Source organism: Ursus americanus, chromosome 2, assembly GCF_024610735.1.
Source record: "Ursus americanus isolate L20-20 chromosome 2, mUrsAme1.1.p, whole genome shotgun sequence".
Classification (NCBI taxonomy): Eukaryota; Metazoa; Chordata; class Mammalia; order Carnivora; family Ursidae; genus Ursus; species Ursus americanus.
In genome coordinates, this window is record NC_142128.1 from 101,334,630 (window position 1) to 101,358,410 (window position 23,781).

Genomic DNA, 23,781 nt, shown 5'->3' on the forward strand with positions numbered 1-23,781 from the left:
AGAACAGGCACAGAGGAAGCCCCGCCGCCCTGCGAGAGAAATCGTTCATTCTCCACAGCGTGCTCCGCAACGTCGGGGGTCCACAAACGCAGGCCCTCCCTGCCCTCAGGGCTCCAGAAGCCTGCGGAACGCTCCCCTGCGGCCAAGCCTGCAAATGCCAGGTCGTATCCCCCGTGTTTCCCATGGGACCTGCATCTAGCAGATGCGGAGTCAATCCGTCTGGGTGGCATGAATTTGAACGCGGCTGCGGACTTCGTGCGGCTTCTCAGGGACTCTCGGCCGCAGCCGCAGAAACGGATCCCACAGCGGGTCAGTGCGGAAAACACCCCACCGGGAGGCGCTGGCAGCTCAGAGAGTAGCCAGACGGAAGGGACGGACGTGCCGTGGACGGGAACAGGAACGAAGGCCCAGGCCACCACGGGAGAAACGAGGGGAGGACACCGAAGCCACCTCGGGGACGCTGGAGTGGGCGTGGCTGTCACCTTGTCACAACCAGGAGGACCCCTTGCTTCTTCGTGTCCCTCACTCCCGATTCTGACCCTAGGCTGTGCTGCAGACCGGGGGAGGCTAAAAAAGAAGAAGAATTCAGTGTAACGCCTTCTACCTCTAGGTAGGCTTGTTCTTCGCTTTCCTTTTATCATCCGAATTCTTCCATGCACGTGCTTCGGACAAGGAATCTTGGCTGCCTCTCTGTTCTCGAGGCTGTGGTGCCGCCCAGACCCGCCTCCCAGCTGCCCAGGGCCCGCGGCCGACAGCCCACAGCGGCCGCTTTGCCTCCCCTGAACCCTCTTCCCCCCTCCCCCCAGGAAGGGGCCGCTGCAGACACCGACTGACTGGGAGGACGGTGCAGAGGCTGGCCCTGACCTCAGGGCAGTTATGTCCCAGAGCACTCCTCCATCAGCCTGTACCTCACCACTCCCCTCACCTGAGCTACTCCTTCCCTGAGACCCCAACTTCACCTGAGCTACTCCTTCCCTGAGACCCCAACTTCACCTGAGTCAGACCTTAGCTAAGGCCACACCCTTCGCCCAACTTAGACTTTGTTTTAGATTGCATTCTTCACCTGAGTTAAACTACCAGAGATCCTATCTTCACCCGAGCTAGAATTTACCTAAGATCCCATTCTTCACCTGTTAGGCTTTACCTGAGATCCTATCTTCACCCGAATCAGACCTTACCTGAGACCGTGCCCTTCATGTAACTAGTTACCTAAGATCACATTCTTCACCTGAGTCAGTTCCTACTTGAGACCCCATCTTCACCTGAGTTAAACTTGACCTGAGATCACATTTATGCCTGAGTTAGACCTTACCTGAGATCCCATCTTCACTCGAGTTAGACCTTACCTGAGACCCCATCTTCACTTGAGTTAGACCGTACCTGAGATCCCATCTTCACCTCAGACCTGACCTGAGGTCCCATCTTCACCTGAGTTAGTCCTTACCTGAGATCCCATCTTCACCTCAGTTAGACTTGACCTGAGGTCCCATCTTCGCCTGAGTTAGTCCTTACCTGAGACCCCATCTTCACCTCAGTTAGACTTGACCTGAGGTCCCATCTTCACCTGAGTTAGTCCTTACCTGAGATCTCATCTTCACCTCAGTTAGACTTGACCTGAGATCCCATCTTCGCCTGAGTTAGACCTTACCTGAGACGCCATCTTTGCCTGAGTTGGACCTGACCTGAGATCCCATCTTCACCTCAGTTAGACCTGACCTAAGGTCCCATCTTCGCCTGAGTTAGACCTTACCTGAGATGCCATCTTTGCCTGAGTTAGACCTTACCTGAGAGCATACCCTTCACCTGAGTTAGACCTGACCTGAGACCACCTCTTTGCTTGATGCTCCCTTTCCCTGTACCTACCTTGCTTTCCTTCCTCCCTTATGGGATTTTCCTGAGAATAACCCCAAGGTAAGTCACAAGCACCTGCTACTGCTACCTTACCCAGCCGGCCTCGGGCACCCCTTTGCCATGGTCACCTCCTCCCCTCATAGGGGGTCTGCAGTCTAAGGGTCTCCTCTTCCGCTCCCACCCTGGAGTCACAGGAACAAGGCAGGTGGGAGGAAAGAGCTGGGCCCCACGGGGAGAGCGGTACTAACCCAGGGATCGAGACCCGATAAGCCTGGTGCAGGAAGGACACACGTCCTGTGAGAGGCTCCCACTGGGCAGAAGCGAGGTGGGGCATCCCAGGCAGTGGGGTCATGCACAAGGCCGTGGCCAGAGAGAATGAGGGAGCAGGACCCACATGTGGGGGCAGCGGCTGAGGCTGCAGGGACGCAGACCCAAGCAGGGTGCTCGGCATTCGAAGGAATCAGTCTTCATCCTAAACAAAAAGGAGCCCTGAAAGGTTTTCTGCTCCTGGGAGAGGGGTGCAGTGACAGGGCCCATCTGTCTCCTGGTGGCTTTCTCTGGCTGCAGCATTGGAAATGCATTTGGAAAGGACCTGTCGGGTAGGCGGGGAGGGGCTCTCCAGAGCCTGGCAGAAAGAAGGGACAGCTTGGAGGGGCACACGGGTGGTCAGGGAGCCAGGCGGACAGATTTGGGAGAACTTTTCGTGTGACCCTGGCAAGATTTGATGAAGGATTTTATGAGGAGGGGAGGGAAGAGAGGGAGGTGTCAAGGAGGACATCCGGGTTTCTGGATTTAATAACTGGGAGGGGTTGTGGGAATTGGGGGCGTAGGAGGGCAGGCTCACCAGAGCCTCTGCGTTCCTCGAGGGTGAGGAGAACCAGCTCCACGATACTGTTAGCCACACGTTATATCACCCAGTACATGTGGCTGGCCCTCTGACACGTTCTGTGTTACTTACCACCGTTGTCTTGGGTGACAAATGGCTTCTCTCCACGATTGGCCCTGTGTATCTGGTTTGAGTCAGCGTAGATGACAGGGGTGAGGGGAAAGGAGAGGGCAGGGCTGCAGGAAGAGGGGCAGGGGGAGCCCGGTAGTGTGGCTCCTGTATGTGGAACAGGTCTTACCCCTGCCTGTCCTGGCTCATCCTCTTTTTGCCACACGGTCTGAAGGGCCTCACGGCCTTTGCTGTCCCCTCAGCCCCACATTCTCCTTCCCCCTTAATTGCCTCAGTTTCTAGAGCGGCCCTTACTGATCACTCTGTCCAAATTTGTCTGCCTCTGCTTCGTCATCAACTTTTCACCCTGGCGCCCAGCCCAGCACGAAGGACACAGGCCCCCAAATGTGCTTTCTAGTTCTCTCTCTGGCCACTTGCAAGCCGTCAGTTGGCCAGACTTGCCTTCCACTCAGGCAAGCTCCTCTCTGGGATCCTTATCTTCTTTCCTGCCAGTAGACCTCAGTTGGAACCACCCCAGTTCATCAGAAGACTCAAAATAGAAGTAGGGGTCGGGGTCTCTATCCTCCCACCTTGAGGGTCCATGCCCTGACCTCGGGGCAGCTACAGAAGCAGGTCCTCAGACACGTTGTCTTCTCCTATTTCACGTAGAGTCCCTCATTATTCTGACGTGATTTCTTTCTTTCCTCAGTTTCTCATCATTGCACTTTACCCGAAGCAAAGTGTGAAAACTTGATTTTAACATTGGGAGATTTTGCAAGGGACTAAGTGGGGTGAGCAAAGGTTCGGCAGAAGTTTGAGCAAAGACAGTGATGGTGACTTTGATAATCTCTTACCAACTTGCTTGAAAACCTTGTCGAGAGAAAAATCAAACTCCAGCTTCTCCTGATAAAAAAATAGAGGCTCAGGTCATCTGTGATAAGCTCTATTCATATTAATAATAATTAATAATTCATATTCTATTCATATTAATAATTCCAAAGACTTGCAGGGGCTCCTGGGTGGCTCAGTCAGTGAGCATCTGCCTTTGGCTCAGGTCATGATATCAGGGACATGGGGTCCTGGGATCGAGCCCCGAGTCAGGCTCCCTGCTCAGCAGGGAGGCTGCTTCTCCCTCTGCCCCTCCCCCACCTCTCTCTCTCAAATAAATAAATAAATAAAATCTTTAAAAAAGTAATTCCAAAGACTTGCAAATTTCTATCTGCATTTGTGTTCATGAAATTTGTTCTTTTAAAAAGATTTTTTGTTTATTTACTTGAGAGAGAGAGGGAGAGAACACTAGCAGGGAGATCAGAGGCAGAGGGAGAAGCAGGCTCCCCACTGAGCACAGAGCCCCATGCGGGGCTGGAGCCCAGGGCCCTGGGATCATGACCCGAGCCGAAGGCAGACGCTTCACCAACTGAGCCACCCAGGCGCCCCTGAAGTTTGTTTATTCTAATTCTCAATTTATAATTTGAGTTCTCTACCTTTCCTCGATAGACTTTCAGACAAAAATCTTTGGAGACAAAAATCTCCAGCATTTTGTATAAAGTTCTTTCATGATGCTATGTTCTTTCAGGGCTAGAATGTAACAATAAATATTTGTATGAGGACAAATATTAGTTATTCCCAGCATACATAATTGTTTCCTTGTTTAAATTGCTTTTCTGCCAAAATTGGTCTTTTACATTTTCATAGTTATTCTTTTTTTATTATTTATTTATTTATTTATTTATTTATTTATTTATTTCAGAGAGAGAGAGAGAGAGCACAAGTGGGAGAGGGAGAGAGAATCTCAAGCAGACTCCCCACTGAGCGAAGAGCCAGACGTCCCCGAGATCATGACCCGAGCCGAAACCAAGAGTCAGACACTGAACCGACTGAGCCACCCAGGTGCGCCGTAGTTTTTCTTTAAATAATAAATGCATTCACCACAAAACATTCAAATTACAGAAACTCAGAATCCTGGCTCTAAAGCATCCTCGGCATGGGGGTGTTTACCAGGGAAAAAGCAAATTCCCATCGAATAGCCAACACTATAGAATGAGACAGTCACTTAAATCTTGGTATTTGCCCAGGTCTTTCTGTGAAAATGACCCCTGGAATTGGGAGTCCTGGAAAGGACTGGTTGGCTGAGAAAGATTAGGGGACACCAAGCAGGGAAAGAAGACAGGAGAGCCAAAGACCAAGGACGTCTCGGCTTGCCAGTGACGGGCTGGGAACCTCCATCGGTCGCTGAGGACAAGGCCGACAGACGCCTGATCCTTGGAGGCATGTGTTCCACCAGGTATCCAGCACCTTGTTCTGTGCACTTGCTCATGCAGCTCTGTCTCTTCCCAACTGTAACTCCATTCATTCATTAATTCAACACGTATTGAGCACCCACTGTGTACTAGAAAGCACACTGAGTGCATGGAAGTTACATTCCAGCAGGAAGACAGACAATAAACAAGTAAACAAACAGAGAAAACATGATAATTACATATCTTAAGTGCAGTGAAGAAATACCCAGGTGATGAGATACGACGTGAGGGGGACCAGGAGCACTGTAGAAAGAGCCATCAGGGAGGTTGTCTCTGAGTGGGTGGCATCCAAGCTCTACCTGAGGATGAAGACAAGGTCACAGACGCAGAGGGTCTGGCCTCCCTAAATTCCCGGAGGAGAGCATCCCATGCAGAGCAAAAACAAAAACAAAACCAAAACCAAAACAAAACAAATATGTTTTAAGCCCAGGAGACAGGGAAGCGGTTTTCATCGACGGCTGTCAGGCTAAAGCTGCTGAAGAGCAGTGATGGAGGAGGGGCCTGTGGGAGGAGGGCTGGTAAATTCGGAGGAGCCAGCTCACGGGGGACCCTGTGTTGCTCAGGGTCCAGTTGGGAGAGAAATCGCACCCATAATTTTAACAGGGAGCATTTGGTGTGCAGACTCGTTGACTAGGTAACTGAAGAGGCAAACTGTCCAGTGAGGTACCACAAAGGTAGCGAGTTCCAGAAGTTGCTAACGGCCCGAGAGCTGAGGGACCGAAGGGAAGCAGTTGGTATTATTAAAATGGGTGAGTCTGGAGGAGGACCCTGCCGGGCTGACACTCAGACCTCCGAGGAGGGGGCACAGCTGGGCTCATGTTGATGTCTCTGAGCTCAGAAGAGGGGCCCCTCCTGCCTGGACCCAGAACTCTGAGGAGACAAGAGCCGACTGGTCCTGGTCTTTCTGTGGGTCATCATGACACTGGTACTGAACGCACTGGAAACACTGCAAACGGAACCCGACTATTGCTATGGGGAGAGGCTGCCACTGACAGGATGGAGTGATGTTCCCAGAACTCTTGCCCTCTACTGGGCATTAAAAAAACAAAAACAAAAAAACTGCCAAATGCAGAAATAGAGTTCTGAAAGTCCTAAACCCAGCAAAACAAAGTTAGAAAAGAGATTGGCTTTGGAGCTGAGAGACAATAGCCGAATAACCAGCACAGACTGTGTGTGCCGTAAAATGGGTTGTTTTATTTTAAAAGCAATGGGAAGTCACTGGTTGGTTTCACATAGGAACTTGATATCATCAGATATCCCTTTTGAGAATATCACCCTGGCGACTGCATAGACATGAGAGGAGAGAAAGGCAGGATCAACAAGGTCAATCGGGAGGCTCCAGCGTTGACTCTCAGGAGACGTAGTGGTGGTTTGAACTCGAGCAGTGGAAGAAGAGACATGACTGGATTGCAGGTGTGGGATGGACAGGACTCACTTACAGCTTGGATGTGGAGCTGGCAGGGACGGCAGGCATGATGAACACCTGGCTTTCCAGGCGAATTGGATGCCGATGTCATTTACAGAAACACGAAGGTTTGGAGAAGTGAATGAAGACGGGGAAATCCAGGGTACCATTTGGGATCACATCACATTTTAGCATTCCCATTAGACGAGCACATGGAGAGATCGAGCAGGTAGTTCGATATGAGTTAGATTTTTGGAGCTAAGGGACACTACTGTCGGTGCCAAGACTGGGCAGAAGAGGTCCTGGGACTCAGAGCTGGTGACAGTGTCTGACCTGGGCAGAACCCTGGGGGAAGCTCTTGCACTTGCTCTGTGGGATATTTTTATTATAAAACTTCATGTGTTATAGAGTCTCTTCCAGTTGCAGGTAACAGATGTTTGCTCAGATTGACTTAGACAATCAGGGATTTATTCTCATCATACCCGTGAAAATAAAGATGAGGACTTTAGCCCATAGCTGACCTTATGGTAACCCAGGGACACACAAAGAGCTGTATTATTTTAATATAGTTTGGAGAAGGTTAGGAGGAGCTAAGACGGATGAGTAGGAGGACCCTAGACGTACCTGGCATCACAGCTAGATAAAGCACACACAGATCATTCTGAATACCCAAGAAATCGATCTAAGGACTGACAGAAAAAACTGGACAACTAGAGGGAGAGAAGAGGCCACACTGTGGAAGGTAGAAGGTGTGGAGACGTGATTTGGGGGCGAAATGGTTCACAGATGCTGTGGAGGGGAGGGGCCTCTAGTCATGGGGAGAGGGGAGAGAAAGAGAGAGAGAGAGAGATACAGAGAGAGAGAGAGAGAGAAATAGGAATGCACAGGGATATGCAGAAGGAAAATACTTCCCCAAGGCCATTGACTGGGAAAACGAGAGGGGCTGATTATCGTGAGTTTTGAGAACGAGTGGGGCTCAAAGACTGGAGTTTTAGAGGTCCACGGTGTGGTCGGTGGGTGTGGAGCCTGGGGGCACTGTAGTGGTCCTGTGGAGAAGGAGAGCAGAGGCCCGGGAGAGGAAGGCACAATCTGAAGATCCCCTGGGACACACTGGGAGAGATCGTTCACTCCTCTGTGAGAGCTCCCCAGACAGTGGCAGGCAGAAACGCCCTTCTTCTGGGGTGAGAGAGAGGGCTGGTGCCATTTTCCTCCCCCCCAACCGCACTCCACCCCCCGTCAGCATAAACTGTAGTAAGCAGCACAGTGTCAACAGTGGCAGCCTAAACCACTCACACCAAGCCCCAGTCCCCTGTGCTCTGCAGGCACTGCTTTCCTAAGGCAAGTGTGCCTGAGAACCAGATAGCAGGCCCCTCCCCCAGAAGACCACAAACCCCCATACATATCACCCACTGATCATAGGGTTCTGCAAAGCTTCAGCTCCAGGGGAAACAGCATCAGGTCTCTTTTAATATGCCGACCAGAGCACACCTATTAAAACTTCCCACACTGGCCAAGGTCCAAACAGTGCCCACTGCGGACAAGGAGAAACTCTGAGGGAAAGAGCAGGCAAAACACAGCAGCACAGTGCACGCAGCATACAGCAGGACAGTGCCTCAAGTGCCAGGCCCTGGATGGTATATGACCTCTTCTGAATAAAATCATTACTCTCAGAAAGAGGAAACATAACAGGCCTTCCTCAGACACTGAAGACACAGACTTAGACAGAATGCCAATATGGAGGAATTCATCCCAAGAGAAAGAACAAGAAAAGGTCACGGCCATAGATCCAATCCAAACAGATAGAAGCAATATGCCTGAGCTGGAATTTAAAGCAACAATCATAAGGATACTACCTGGGCTTGAGAAAAGCATTTAAGACACCAGAGAGTCCTTTACTGCAGAGATGAAAGAGCTAAAAACTATTCAGGCCGAAATGAAAAATGGAGTAACTGAGATTTGAAACTGACTGAATATAATTACAAGGATGGAAGACACAGAGGAACGAATAAATGACATAGAAGATAAAATGATGGAAAATAATGAAACTGAAAAGAACAGGAAAAGGAAAAATATTAGATCATGAATGTAGACTTAGGGAACTAGTGACTCCATAAAGCATCATAGGAGTCTGAGAAGAAGAGAGGGCAAAGGGGGCAGAAGGTTTATTTGAGGAAATTATAGCTGAAAACTTTCCTAACTGGGGAAGGAAACAGACATCCAAATCCGGGAGGCACAGAGAGGCACTCCCATCAGAATCGAGAAAAGCAGGCCAATGCCAAGGCATATTGTAGTTAAATTTGCAAAATATAAAGAAAAAGCTCTAAAAGCAGCAAGAGAAAAGATGCCCCTAACTTCCAAGGGGAGACATAACAGGTTAGCAGCAGACCTCACCACAGAAACTTGGCAGGCCAGAAGAGTGGCATGGTATGTTCAACCTGCTGAATGGGAAAAATGGACGACCAGGAATACTCGATGCAGCAAGGCTGTCATTCAGAATAGGAGAGCTAAGGAATTTCCCAGACAAGAAATACTAAAGGAGTTCTGACCACTGAAGCAGCCCTGCAGCGGACTCCTTGAGTTGGAAAGAAAAACCAAAAGCAGCAAAGACTAAAAAGGAGCAGAAAATCTCCAGGAACAAAGACTTAACAAGCAATACAATGACACTAAATTCATATCTGTCAATGATTACTCGAATGTAAGTGGACTAAATACTCCAGTGAAAGGACACAGGGCATCAGAATGGATATAAACACAAGACTCATCTATATGCTGCCTCCAAGAGACTCACTTTAGACCTAAGACACCTGCAGATTGAAAGTGAGGGGATGTGGAACCATTTATCATTGTTAATGGACATGAAAAGAAAGCCAGAGTAGCCATCTTCCTATCAGACAAACTAGATTTCTAACCAAAGATGGTAAGAAGAGGTGAAGAAGGGCACTGTATCTTAGTGAAGGGGTCTGTCCAACAAGAAGATCTAACAATTGTCAATATTTATGCCCCCAACTTGGGAGCACCCAGATATTTAAAACAATTCATAACAAACATAAAGGAACTCAATGATAAAAATATAATAATAGTGGGGACTCTAACAACCCACTTACAGAAATGGACAGATCTTCAAAGCAGAAAATTAACAAGGAAACAATGGCTCTGAATGACACACTGGACCAGATGGACTTACAGATATACTCAGAACATTTCATCCTAAAGCAGCAGAATACACATTCTTTTCGAGTACACATGGGACGTTCCCCAGAATAGATCACATGCTGGGTCACAAGTCAGGCCTCAACAAGTATAAAAAGATTGAGATCATACCATGCATATTTTCCAACCACAACAATATAAAACTTGAAGTCAACCACAAGAAAACATTTGGAAAGAGCACAAATACATGGAGGTTAAAGATCATCCCACTAAAGAATGAATGGTTTAACCAAGAAATTGAAGAAGAAATAAAAAAAAAATACATGGAAACAAATGGAAATGAAAACATGTCCAAAACCTTTGGGATGCAGCAAAAGCAGTCATAAGAGGAAAGTATATAGCAATTCAGGCCTAACTCAAGAAGCAAGAAAAATCTGAAATATGCAACCCATCCTTACACCTAAAGGAGCTAGAGAAAGAACAATAAATGAAGCCTTAAGCCAGCAGCAGAAGGGAAATAATAAAGATTAGAGCAGAAATCAATGATATAGAAACAAAACAAAACTCAGAAGAATGGATTGATGAAACCAGGAGCTGGTTCTTTGAAAGAATTAATAAAATTGATAAACCCCTAGCCAGACTTATCAAAAAGAAAAGACAAAGAAGAGTTAATACTTATTCTTCTCAAACTGCTCCAAAAAATAGAAATGGAAGGAAAACTTCCAAACTCATTCTATGAAGCCAGTATTACCTTGATTCCAAAACGAGACAAAGACCCCACTAAAAAGGAGAAGTATAAGCCAAGATCTCTGATGAACACGGATGCAAAAATTCTCAACAAGAAGACTAGCAAATGGAATTCACAGTATATTAAAAGAATTATTCACCACGGTCAAGTGGGATTTATTCCTGGGCTGCAGCGATGGTTCAATATCCACACATCAATCAACATGATACACCACATTAATAAAAGAAAGGGTAAGAACCATATGATCCTCTCAGTAGATACAGAAAAAGCATTTGACCAAGGACAGCATCCATTCTTGACAAAAACCCTCAACAAAGTAGGGATAGGTGGGACGTACCTCAACATCATAAGGCCATATACAAAGATCCACAGTTAATATCATCCTCAATGGGGAAAAACTGAGAGCTTTCTCTCTATAATCAGGAACAAGACAGGGACGTCCATGCTCACCACTGTTATTTAACATAGTACTGGAAGTCTTAGCCACGGCAATCAGACAAGAAAAAGAAATGAAAGGCAAATGAATTTTCAAGGAAGAAGTCAAACTTTCACTATTTGCAGATGACGTGATACTCTACGAAGAAAACCCAAAAGACTCCACCAAAAAATTCAGACACAGAAATCTGTTGTATTTCTATACACCAATAATGAAGCAGCAGAAAGAGAAATCAAGGAATCGATCCCATTTGCAATTGCACCAAAAACCATAAGATACCTAATCAAAGAGGTAAAAGGTCTGTACTCTGAAAACTATAGAAAACTTACAAAAGAAATTGAAGAGGACACAAAGAATGGAAAAATATTCCACGCTCATGGATTGGAAGAAAGATATTGTTAAAATGTCTATACTTCCCAAAGCAATCTACACATTGAATGCAGTCCCTATCAAAATACCACCAGCATTTTTCACAGAACTAGAACAAACAATCCTAAAATTTGTATGCAACCACAAAAGACCCCAAGTAGCCAAAGCAACCTTGAAAAAGAAAAGCAAAGCTGGAGGCTTTCCGATTCCAGACTTCACGTTATATTACAAAGCTGTAGTCATCAAGACTGTGGTACTGGCATAAAAACAGACACATAGATCAATGCAACAGAACAGAAAACCCAGAAGTGGATCCACAACTATATGGTCAAGTAATCTTTGACAAAGCAGGAAAGAACATCTAATGGAAAAAAAGACAGTCTTCAACAAATGGTGTTGTGAAAATTGGTCAGCAACATGCAAAAGAATGAAACTGGACCACTTTCTTACACCATACAAAAAAATAAACTCAAAATGAATGAAAGACCTAAATGTGAGACAGAAAACCATCAAAATCCTTGAGGAGAACACAGGTAGCAACCTCTTTGACATTGGCCATAGCAACTTCTTACTAGATACATCTCCAGAGGCAAGGGAAATAAAAGTAAAATAAACTATTGGGACTTCATCAAAATAAAAACTTCCGCACAGCAAAAGAAACAATCAACAAAACTAAAAGGCAGCCTTTGGAATGGGAGAAGATATTTGCAAATGACATACCTGATAAAAGGGTTAGTATTCAAAATCTATAAAGAACTTATCAAACTCGACACCCCCAAAACAAATAATCCAGTTAAGAAATGGACAGTAGACATGAATAGACATTTCTCCAAAGAAGACATCCAGATGGCCAACAGACACATGAAAAGATGCTCAACATCACTCATCACCAAGGAAACGCAAATCAAAACCACAATGAGATATCACCTCCCACCTGTCAGAATGGCTAAAATCAACAACATAGGAAACAACATGTTGGTAAGGATGTGGAGAAAGGGGAACCCTCTTACACTGTTGGTGGGAATGCAAACTGGTGCAGCCACTCTGGAAAACAGTATGGAGGTTCCTCAAAAAGCTAAAAATAGTACCATCCTGTAATCCAGCAATTGCGCTACTAGGTATTTACCCACAGGATACAAAAACACAGATTCAAAGGGACACATGCACCCCGATGTTTATAGCAGCACTATCAACGATAGCTAAATTACGGAAAGAGCCCAAAAGTCCATTGACCGATGAATGGATGAAGGAGTTGTCATGTATATGTATACAATGGAATGTTACTCAGCCATAAAAAATGAATGAGATCCTGCCATTTGCAACGACGTGGATGGAGCTAGAGTGTATTATGCTAAGTGAAATAAGTCAGAGGAAGACAAATACCTTACGATTTCACTCTTTGGTGAATTTAAGAAGCAAAACAGGTGGGGGCACCTAGGTGGCGCAGTCCGTTAAGCGTTGGACTCAGTTTCAGTCCAGGTCGTGATCTCAGGGTGGTGAGACTGAGCCCCAAATTGGGCTCTGCCCTCAGTGTGAAGTCTGCTTGAGATTCTCTCTCTCCCTCTGCCCATCCTGCTCGTGCTCTCTCTCTCTCTCTCAAATCTTAAAAAAAAACAACAACAACACATAATGGATGTACATGGTGGGGGGAAGGAGAGAGGCAAATCATAAAATAGACTTTTTTTTTGTAAAGATTTTATTTATTTGACAGGGAGAGAGCACAAGCAGGGGGAGTGACAGGCAGAGGCAGAGGGAGAAGCAGATGCCCCACTGAGTGGGGAGCCCGATGTGGGACTCAATCCCAGGATCCTGGGATCATGACCTGAGCTGAAGGCAGATGCCCAACTGACTGAGGCACCCAGGCGCCCCCATAAAATACACTCTTAATGATAAAGAACAAACTGAGGGTTGCTGGAGGGGAGGTGCGGGGATGGGCTAAATGGGAGGAAGAAGCAGACTTCCCCGGAGTGGGGAGCCTGAGGCAGGACTCGATCCCAGGACCCGGAGATCATGACCTGAGCCAAGGCAGTTAACTGACTGAGCCACCCAGGCACCCCTCAGTACATATTTTTAGAAAGAATGGGAATTATTTTATGTTGCTGATTAGGATTATGTCCAAATACTTTATTTTAATTTATTTTCTTGGTGGAGGAGGGGGAGAGGGAGAGAACCCCAAGCAGGCTCCACGCCAGCATGGAGCCCAATGTGGGGCCTGATCTCACGACCCCAATATCATGACCTGAGCTGAAATCCAGAGTCAGATGCTTAACTGACTGAGCCGCCCAGGCGTGCCCCCACCATACTTTAATTAGAGGTAGGCCACTGGACCAACCAAAAGTCTCATTGCACAACAAAAGGCTTAGGGAATGTTTGTGGACAAAGTACACATTATTTTATAGAATAATTCTGAGTCCTTCCCAGCACAGGGTGACTAAGGTCCAAACTTCTATACCATGAAACATCGTCATGATAACTTTTGCTCAGAATTTTTTTTTACACGAGGATTAACAAATGTCCCAAACAACCATTATGAAGTCTCAATAAAGTAGCTGTAGAATGTCCAGTGCCAAGAACATCAGTTGGCTCTCTGTATCTGGATGACCTTCTAGACTGTTTCCTTGGTCTGTGTATCTTATCATATACCATATACCACACTATCTTCATGAGTATAGCTTTGCAGTCAACATTAAAATCCGGTAGTGTCAGTTCTCCAACTCATTTCTTCTTTTTCAACTTTTGATTATTCTAGGACGTTGTGTCTCCTCACAGATTTTGGGATCAGCCTGTCTGTTGGGATTTTGATCAGGATTCCACTGCATGTCTAGAATTATGTGGGGAGAACTGACATCTCAGTCTTCCAACCCAGAACCGAATTCTCTCTCTCCCTCCATTTACTTAGGTCTCCTTTAACTTCTCCTAGCAATGTTTTGTTATGGAGATCATCCCATATTCTGTTACGTTTATCCCATGGTGTGCTGGTGAAGCAACTTTGGGGGGGGGTTGTCATAAAACCACAATTTGTTCTGTGCCCACTTCTGTGTGTAAAATAGTCACAGCGTGATCAATTTCAAGCTCTCCACATGACGTCTCTAAGTGTTTCGGAAGAGATGAGAGATTATGAGGCAGTTCCTACACATGCTGGATACACCCCTGGATATTTCACGGGTTTTGGTGCTATTTTAAATTCCTGACATTGTAAGTGTAATGCTGTTGAGTGACGGGATTTTTCATCTCCCTTTATGAAGTATTAAAATCTGTTTTGTTGGGCAGTTATTTGCGGATGGAGTTGATGTTTGTTTCTTTGTTTTAGGCCTTTCCTGTTGCGCTAAGTCAGCCCTCCTACTGAGGCAGTGACCCTTCTGGGGTCTTTATTCAGTACCCTGGGTGGTCAGTGGGGCCTCCACCGTGCCGGGCAGGACCTCAGTCTCCCTGCCCTGCCTGAGCTTTGGGAATTGTTAGCCTGTAGAATTCCACCCATTGCCCTTTCCAGGGCCTGGGGTGTTTTGCCCTATACACACCCATGCTGGTCTCCAGGCAAAGTCCTGAGGGAACCCCATTTCTGGAGCACTTTCTTTACATAGCTTCTTCCTCTTCTGGCTTCTGCCCCACAAACTGCAAATCACCTTAGTGTCACCCCCGCCCTCAATCTTTGTTTCTTCTGTTCAGCAAGGTCTCTTAGGTTCTGCTTGGGTTCCCATTCCCTGCCCTGCAGTGTGAACATTGCCTTTGAGCAGAAAGCTGGGGTGATTCAGGGCTTACCTTATTTGACTCCCTCACCTCAGGGACCAGAGGCTGCATGGCCTGGGGTCCCCATATCCGAGCACTGTCATTTCATATATTTTGACTCGTCTTCTAGTTCTTTGTGTTAGAAGGGCAGGTTCCATTTCAATGACTCCTTTGCTGCCAGAATAGACATTACTGGTTTGCTTTCTAGTCTGAGTCAACACATGCTTAATCTGAAACATCTGTTCTGTGTGCTAAGGGTCCTGACAGCAAAAAACTCGCCGGAGTTACGGGAGAACCAGAGTGCATCTTCTGAGTGAGGGGAGAGATGGGGGGAAGGCTTGCAGGAGAACATACCGGAGTGTTAAAGAATCCCAAACTTCCCAAATCCCACTGGGAACTCCTAATCTTAGGCCCCAAACCTGCGCATCCAAGTCTTCCCTACCTTAGTTAATGGCAACTCCATCCTTACGGCCTCTCAGAGCAAAAGACTTGACAACATGCTTGTCCCCTCTCTTTCCCTTGTACCCCACATCCGACTCTTCGGCAAATCCCATCAGACCCGCCTTTACGCTACATCCAGAGTCCAACCAGCCTCGCCAGCCCCACCATGACCGCCCTGGTGCATGCCACGTCCATCCCTGCCTTACCACCCAGCAGCCCCCGTGATCCCTGCAACGTGTACCTCCCCGCGGAACCAGCAGGTGGCTCCTCGTCTCATAGGGAGTAAAGCTTTGCAACACCTCAGGAGGTCTCCCTGGTCTTTCACTTTGACTTTAGCTGTTCTCCCCCTTACCGGTACTGCTCAGGCCATGCTGGCCTCCTGGGGCTTTGCCCTTGCTCTCCACTCTTCCCTGAATGATTTACCCCCAGATACTCACTCAACTTGCTCCTTCCCTTCCTTGTCTTTGCTCAACTGTCCCTTCTGTGTGACGCCTTCCCTGACCACTCCATCAAAAACTGGAATGGCTTCCACAGCACTCCCCGTCCTGCTTCCCTGCTGCGTTTCTGTCCATGGCACCCACGCCTTCTCCTTTGTTATACGCCTTGCTCCTTGTCTGCCTCGCTCCTACCACCATCACCACCACTAGAAAGTAAATCCTACAAGGCAGGAAGTTCTATCTGTGCTGTTCACTGATGCCCAGCTCCTGAAATAGTACCTGGTCATGCAAGTCTCGGTAAATATTCCACAAATAGATGAATGCTGAAGCAGGTGTAGAGGAAGGTCATTAGAAGGCAATAGCCATCTGAGGATGAGGGGACAGCATGGACAAGCACGGAAGGGGGTGAGCGTGTGATGTGGTCAGGAAACTGAGGTTAAGGGGATGTAGCTGGAATGAAGGGCATGTGGGAATGGCCACCAAGCCGCAGGGCAGCTTGCCATGCTGGTGTGTTTGAACTTCAGCCTGAAGCAGAGGGTGTCGCTATTAGGATCTAAGCTGGCGTGGGTGACAAGGTGGGGAGTGAAATCTGAGTGTATCAGTAATTTGGTAGAAGACATTGGCTTAGAGGTGGTGAGTCTGGACACAAGGAGACAAGGTTCTAAGTTCAACAGCTCAGGCGATGAATGATGAGGACCTGAATGCAATCAGTGGCAGAGGTGGGATTTTTCAGGGAAGATGGTGGTGGTGTAGGAGGCCCCTAGACTCGCCTCGTCCCATGAATACAACTAGATGCTATTGAATCATCCTAAATACCCCAGAAATTTATCTAAAGACTGGCAGAACAAACTCTACAACTAAAGGTAGAAAAGAGGCCACAATGAAGAAGTAGGAAGTGCGGAGACATGGTTTGGGAGAGAAATGGGTCATGGCTCCAGCAGTGGGGTGGGAGCCACCGTTTTGGAGAAGAATAAGAGACAAACTAGCACACAGGGGAGTTCACAGGGGAAACGAACCATCATAGCAATTGGCTTGGAAAGCAAGAGGGGCTGAATTTCATGTGTTCTTATAACCAGTGGGGTTTAAAGCCTAGAGTGTTAAAGGTCAGCATGCTTGGGTTGGGGAGAGCTCAGGGGACATTGGCTCGTGGAGAAAAGGCAGGCAAACAGCCTGCAGACATACAACATAGAAACAGCACTCTGAAGAGCACCTGGGGCACATGGTGGGGAGGTTAGTCGCTCGTCTCAGAGCTTGTCCCAGAGAGGCAGCATTCAAGCATGGAGAGACCCCTCTGGGAACAAAGGAACTGGCCGGCGCCATTTCCCTCCCTCACACTTCAGCATAAGCACAGGGCCACGTGTGGGAAGCAGTGCAGCATGAGCACTCACTACCTACCTTGCTTGTGCCAAGACCCGCTCTTCCAACACTCTGGTCACGTTTGCCTCAGTCCCAGCACAGTGGGCCCCTCTCCCCCAGAAAACCTGCCCAAAGTCCTGCTGACACCACATCTCCTTACCCAGGCATTTTGCAAGGCCTCAGTTCTGGTGGCAGCAGCGACAGGTCTCATTTCACAAACAGACCAGAGCACAGCTAGTGCAACCAGGATACAACAGCAGAGTGCATTAGCACACGTTGGAGACACTCCTGGAAGCACCAGGCCTTGGAGAGCAGGGGACACTACATGGCAGGAGGCCATTACCCTCAGGAACAGGAAATGTAGCTTACTTTCCTAACATACAGAAACAGGCACAGAGACTTAGATAAAATGAGAAGACAGAGGAATTTGTCCAAATGAAAGAACGGGACAAGGCCACAGACTTGTTTCTAAGCGAAACAGATATAAGTAACATGCCTGATGGAGATTTTTTTTTAAGATTTTATTTATTTATTTATTTATTTATTTATTTATTTATTTATTTATTTATTTTATTGAGAGAGAGAGAGAATGTAGTGGGGAGGGGCAGAGGGAGAGGAAGAGGGAAGGAATCCCAAACAGACTCCCTGCTAAGTGTAGAGCCCAACACGGGGCTTGATCTCATAATCCCAAGATCATGACTTAAGCTGAAACCAAGAGTCGAATGCTCAACTGTCCAAGTCACCCAGGAGCCCTTGCCTGATGGGGAATTTAAAGCAATGATCATAAGGATATTCACTGGAATTGAGAAAAGAGTGGAGGACCTGAGTGAGACCCCTAACACATAAAGAATAACATAGAAGAGATCAAGGTCTCAGTAAACGAAATGAGAAATACACCTGATGGAATGAATAGCAGACTGGAGGAAGCAGAGGAATAAATTAATGACCAAGAAGACAGAATAATGGAAAATCATTAGCTGAACAAAAGAGAGAAAAAAGAATTATGCAAAATGAGAGCACACTTAGGGAACTCAGTGGCTCCATCAAACATAACATTTGTATTATAGGAGCCCCAGAAGGAAAAGAAAGAGAAAAGGGGGCAGAAAATTTATTCGAAGAAATACTAACTGAAAACTCCCCTAATCTGGGGAAGGAAACAGTTATCCAGATCCAGGAGGCACAGAGAACCCCCAACAAAATTAATAAAAGCAGACCCACACAAGACATAGTATTTGTTTGTTTGTTTTTGAAGATTTTATCTATTTATTTTGGAGAGAGAGTGAGAGCTCATGTGAGTGGGGAGAGGGGCAGAGGGGGGAGGGAGAGGGACAAGTAGACTCTGTGCTGAGCACGGAACCCAACATGGGGCTCAATCTCATAACCCTGAGATCATGACCTGAGCCAAGACCAAGTCAGCCACTTAACCAATGACGGAGCCACCCATGGGCCCCAACACCAAGACATGTTGTAATGAAAATGGCAAAATATACTGATAAAGAAAAAATATTAAAATCAGCAAGACAAAAGAAGACAGTTACCTACAAAGGAAACCCCATCAGGCTATCAGCGGGTTTTAGCAGAAACATTCCAAGCCAGAAGGCAGTGGTATAATATATTCAAAGTGCTGAATGGGAAAAACCCAAGAATACTCTATCCAGCAAGGCTCTAATTCAGAATAGAAGGAGAGATAAAGAATTTTCCAGACGAACAAAAACTAAAGCAGTTCATGGACACTAAACCAGCCCTACAAGAAATATTAAAGAGGACTCTTTGAGTGGAAAGAAAAGACCAAAGATGACAGTATGAAGGTAGGAAACACAGCAGTAAAAACTGTCGGTTTTATAGTAAAAAATTCATTTTTACTGTAAATCAGTAAAAAATCAGTCAAGGAACTCACAAAATAAAAGGATATAAAATATACACCATATACCTAAAACATGGAGAGGAGCGGAGTAAAGAATGGGTTCAAACTTAAACCATCAACTTCATATAGACACTATTTGCAGAAGACATTATATACATGCCTAATGGTAACTGTATATCAAAACCACTAATAAATATGCAAGTAATAAAGAGAAAGAAATCCAAGTGTATTACTAAAGAAAACCAGCAAACCGTGAAAGAAAGTTAAGAAATGATCAGAGAAAATCTTCAGAAACAAACACAAAACAAGTAATGAGATGGCAATAAATACATGTCTATCAATAATTACTTTGAGATGATGAATCACTAAATTCTACTTCTGAAACAAATATTATACTGTGTGTTAACTAAGTTAGAATTTAAATGAAAATTTTTAAAAAAGTAATTACTTTGAGGGGCACCAGTCAGCAGAGCATGCAATTCTTGATCTCAGGGTTGTAAGTTTGAGCCCATGTTAGGTATACAGATTACTTTAAAATAAAATTTTAGAAAATAATAATAGGGGGGCACCTGGGTGGCTCAGTCAGTTAAGTGTCTGCCTTTAGCTCAGATCATGATCCCAAGGTCCTGGGATCCAGCCGCTTGTCAGGCTCCCTGCTCAGCGGGGAGTCTGCTTCTCTCCTCCCTCTGCCCCTCCCCATGGTTGTGCTTTCTCTTTTGCTTGCTCTCTCTCTCAAATAAATAAATAAAATCTTTAAAATAATAATAATAATACTTACTTTGAATGAAAATGGACTAAATGCTCCAATCAAAAGACATAGGGTGTCAGACATTAAAAAACAAAACCCTTCTATATGCTGCCTACAGGAGACTCATTTCAGACCTAAAGACACATAGAGATTGAAAATGAGGGAATGGAGAAACATTTTATCATGCAAATGGATGTCCAAAGAACGGAGAAACATTTTATCATGCACCTGGAGGGGTGACTGGGTGACTCAATTAGTTAAATGTCGGACTCTTGGTTTCAGGTCAGGTCATGATCTCAGGGTCATGAGATCCAGCCCTGAGATGGGCTCCCCACTGGGTGTGGAGCCTGCTGGAAATTCTTCCCCTTACTTCCCCTTACTTCTCCCTCCCCCTCTGCTCCTCCTCCCACTCGAGCACTCTCTCTAAAATAAATAAATACATAAAATCTTTTTAAAAAAAGAAAGCTGGAGTAGCAATATTTATATCAGACAAACTAGACTTAAAGACTGTAACAAGAGACAAAGAAGAACACCGTATAACGGTAAAGGGGACACTCCAACAAGAAGATGTAACAATTTATGCACCCAACATGGGAGCACCCAAATACATAAAACAGTTAATGACAAACATAAAGGAACTCAATGATAATAATATAGTAATATTAGGGGACTTTAATACCCCATTTTCATCAATGGACAGACTATCTAAACAGAAAATCAACAAGGAAACATTGGCTGTGAATGACACAGTGGAACAGATGAACTTAACAGATACATTCAGAACGTTCCACCCTTAAAAAGCAGAATACACATTCTTTTCAAGTGCACATGGGACATTCTCCAGAATAGATCACATATTAGTCCACAAAACAAGCCTCAATAAATTCAAGAAGATCGAAATCATACCATGCATCTTTTCTGACTGCAACGCTATGAAACTAGAGGTCAACCACCAGAAAAAAATCTGGAAGGAGCACCAATACATGGAGGTTAAATAACATGTTACTAAACAACGAAAAGGTCCACCAGGAAATAAAGGAGAAATAAAAAAGGCATATGAAAACAAATGCAAATGAAAACACAATGGCCCAAAACCTTTCGGATACAGCCAAAGCAGTCCCAAGAGGGGAGTTTATAGCAATACAGGCCTACCTCCAGATGTAAATCAGGGCAGAAGCACTGAAAGGAAGAGATGGATTCAAATGATATTTAAGCACTGAGGCCTGCAGGACTTGGTAAATAAACTGGTGTGAGATGGGGCAGAGGAAGAGTCTAGGATGACCACCAGATTTCTAACTTGGGTCACTTGAAGGGTGGTGGTGCCATCGGCCCAATACAGATATAAAGCAATCACACAGCATCACCGATCGTCCTCCTGCTACTAGGTCACCAGGGCCCGTGACGGTGGGCTTGAAGTCCAAGCCATCACCTTATTCACTGCAGGTGGACACCCAGCTGGTGGCAGGAAGTCTGACCTGAGCACCATTTAGTCCCAGCCTCCTCCCATCATGAAAGACCAAGCTCATAATATAAATATTGCTTCAATTTGTTAGACAGGACTTTGTGGCTTCTCGCCCCACCCTGACTCCCCTAAGAAGTAACAGGAGAAGGAGATTATGCCTGGGTTTCCCTAAAGGGAAGTTTAGATTTGTCCCAGGGGACAAAGGTACAGGAGAGATCCTCACACCAAAATCTGCCGTGACAACAAATACTTTTGCACAGCCCAGCGCCAGACCCTGAACTAAGCTCATATGCCCTTGTGGGATTACTTTATTCCTCTGCCTTCCTGTGATGATCTTTCCATTAACTGGGTGGTGAGGGGAGTGGGGAAGAAGATGGTTTGGTAACCAACCCAGTCAACGTTGAAGTCAGTGGACACGGCGGTCCGCTCACCTTTACCACCAAGTCCGAGCCATCTGAATGTCCCTCCGAGGCTGGGACCGGCTGTCCTTCCCAGGCTTCAGGATGAGGAGCCCAGGCCCAGCACCCAAGAAGTGGGTGAATGCTGGGTCTGAAGCAAGGGGACTCTCAGAAGAGTTAGTAGGGGGGTGGGTGAGTCGATGCAACGGGGTAGAAAGGAAGCATCCTGGAAAGATTCCCTGAGGGTCTGGAAAAGGGAAGCAGAGCCTGCCGGCGAGTATGGAGAGAACTGTTTAAAGCAACTCACTTGAGCACAAGCAGTTGATACAGCTATGACCCTGCATTTTATGGAATGCAAGGGGTGGACAGTGGCAATATGGGGGTATGCACTGTAGGCAGATAGAACATTACATTCATTTATTTAAAAAGCTTTTGTAAAACAATAGGTAGCAACACGAGATTGCCACCTTAATGGGATAAGCAGATTAGAGGCTGGTGCCTTCTAATGAAGGGTTACGCCCAATTAGAAGAATGTATATAATTTCTTTTTTAATGATACTGTCAAAGATGGCAATTTCGAGTTAAGTATATACTCTGTACGAGTTTTATCCCGCGGGTTTTGGAGTTGATGATTTTTCTTGAACATTAACTGACCCTACTATGAGTTTCAGTAAAGGAATCAAGCCAAGAGGTTCACCCTCGTGATGTTTTTAAATGATAAGGGAAATAAAAACATTTGTGCTCAATAGATCTTCACAGATCCTTTTCTTCTGTGGCTACTTGTACTATTAAGAACTGACCTGAATTAGCGGACAGACGTGAAGACAAGCGCTTGTTGTGCATGGCCAGGTGGTTCTTATATGGCTTTCATACTCCAGCTGGAAATTAATTTTACTCTGGGGCTTTTCTATATATGGAAACACAGGTGTTAGTCTGCGTTACTGTACTCACCAACCTGTCTTTGCTTTTACGCGTATGACAAATAGCATTGAGGAAAGCAGCAAGCAACTGCAAAAAACCCTCTCAACAGACAGAGACAGAAAGAGCGAGAGAGAGAGTGATTGATCTTTTACAAAACAGCAAATGTATGACCTTGCTCGCGTACAGCAAAATGCATCTGGGTCACTGAGAAATTTTAGGGTTTCAGGGTTGTTCTCTCTAAATATATTAGTGTCTCAGATAGAACCATGGTTCCCTTTTTGCTGATATGTTTACAGTTTCTTTGACCAGAAAAGAGGAAGTATTACAATATGATTATGTTTCTTTAAATAATGACATGGCAAAATGTGTGGCTCTGATAAGAAATGTAAACAATTATGAATTCTTCATGAAATTTCCAGAACTTCCGTTCTGATGGAAGAAAGAGCAAAACTTTCCAAAACTGGGCTTCTTGATGCAGCTCACTTTGTTTCAAAGAGCTCATTTGTGAATGGGGCGCCTGGGTGGCTCAGTCGGTTAAGGGGCTTCCTTTGGCTCAGGTCATGATCCCAGGGTCCTGGGATCGAGCCCTATGTCGGGCTGCCTGCTCAGTGGGGCACCTGTTTCTCCCTCTCCTGTGCTCGCTCGCTCTCTCAATCTCTCTATGTCAAATAAATAAATAAAATCTTTTAAAAAAGGACATACTCTTTAAAAAAAAGAGCACATTTGTGAAATATATAATCTGATACACTTAACAGAGATTGGCTTGAGGTGAAACCATTTATTTCATGAGAACAACAACCTACCAGAAATATCTAACCCTAGCTGTGAAAGCAAATACAGTTGTCATAGAGCTAATGGGTCAGAAACACGGGAGGGCACCTACTGTGTGCTGAGCACCACTCCCGAGGACACAGCAGTGCCCTCACGAGCTTATGTTCCAGACAGATAATAGAAATGAGCTGAGTTTGGAAAAATTAACAGTGCTATGTAAAGACGGGATTGTCACGTTAGCTTAAAGCACTGAAGCAAATCTTGAAAAAAAATCTATACAAAAGAAAATGGATTTGGAAGAAAATGAAACCGTTCCTGTTCTTTGTAGGTTTTTGGCAAGCTCAAGGACGAGATGAGCAATGCTGAGGAGATGGACGATTTTGGAGTTTAAAGTGTATCAAACGCTGCATAAAGGGTTCTGCTTCTAATTAAATAAAATTATGTGCTAGCATTTTGTCACAACA

General features: G+C 45.7%; 1 long non-coding RNA gene across 3 annotated transcripts; it reads left to right on the forward strand.

Annotated features, from left to right (window-relative positions):
• On the forward strand, positions 1-23,781 carry LOC148110698 (uncharacterized). Of its 3 annotated transcripts, none has more exons than XR_015723260.1 (3): positions 1-610; positions 4,538-5,069; positions 23,646-23,781. It is a non-coding gene; the product is annotated as an uncharacterized LOC148110698 (long non-coding RNA). The 3 variants fall into 3 exon arrangements; XR_015723261.1 differs by having other exon boundaries at positions 4,538-4,675; XR_015723259.1 differs by lacking the exon at positions 23,646-23,781 and having other exon boundaries at positions 4,538-22,371.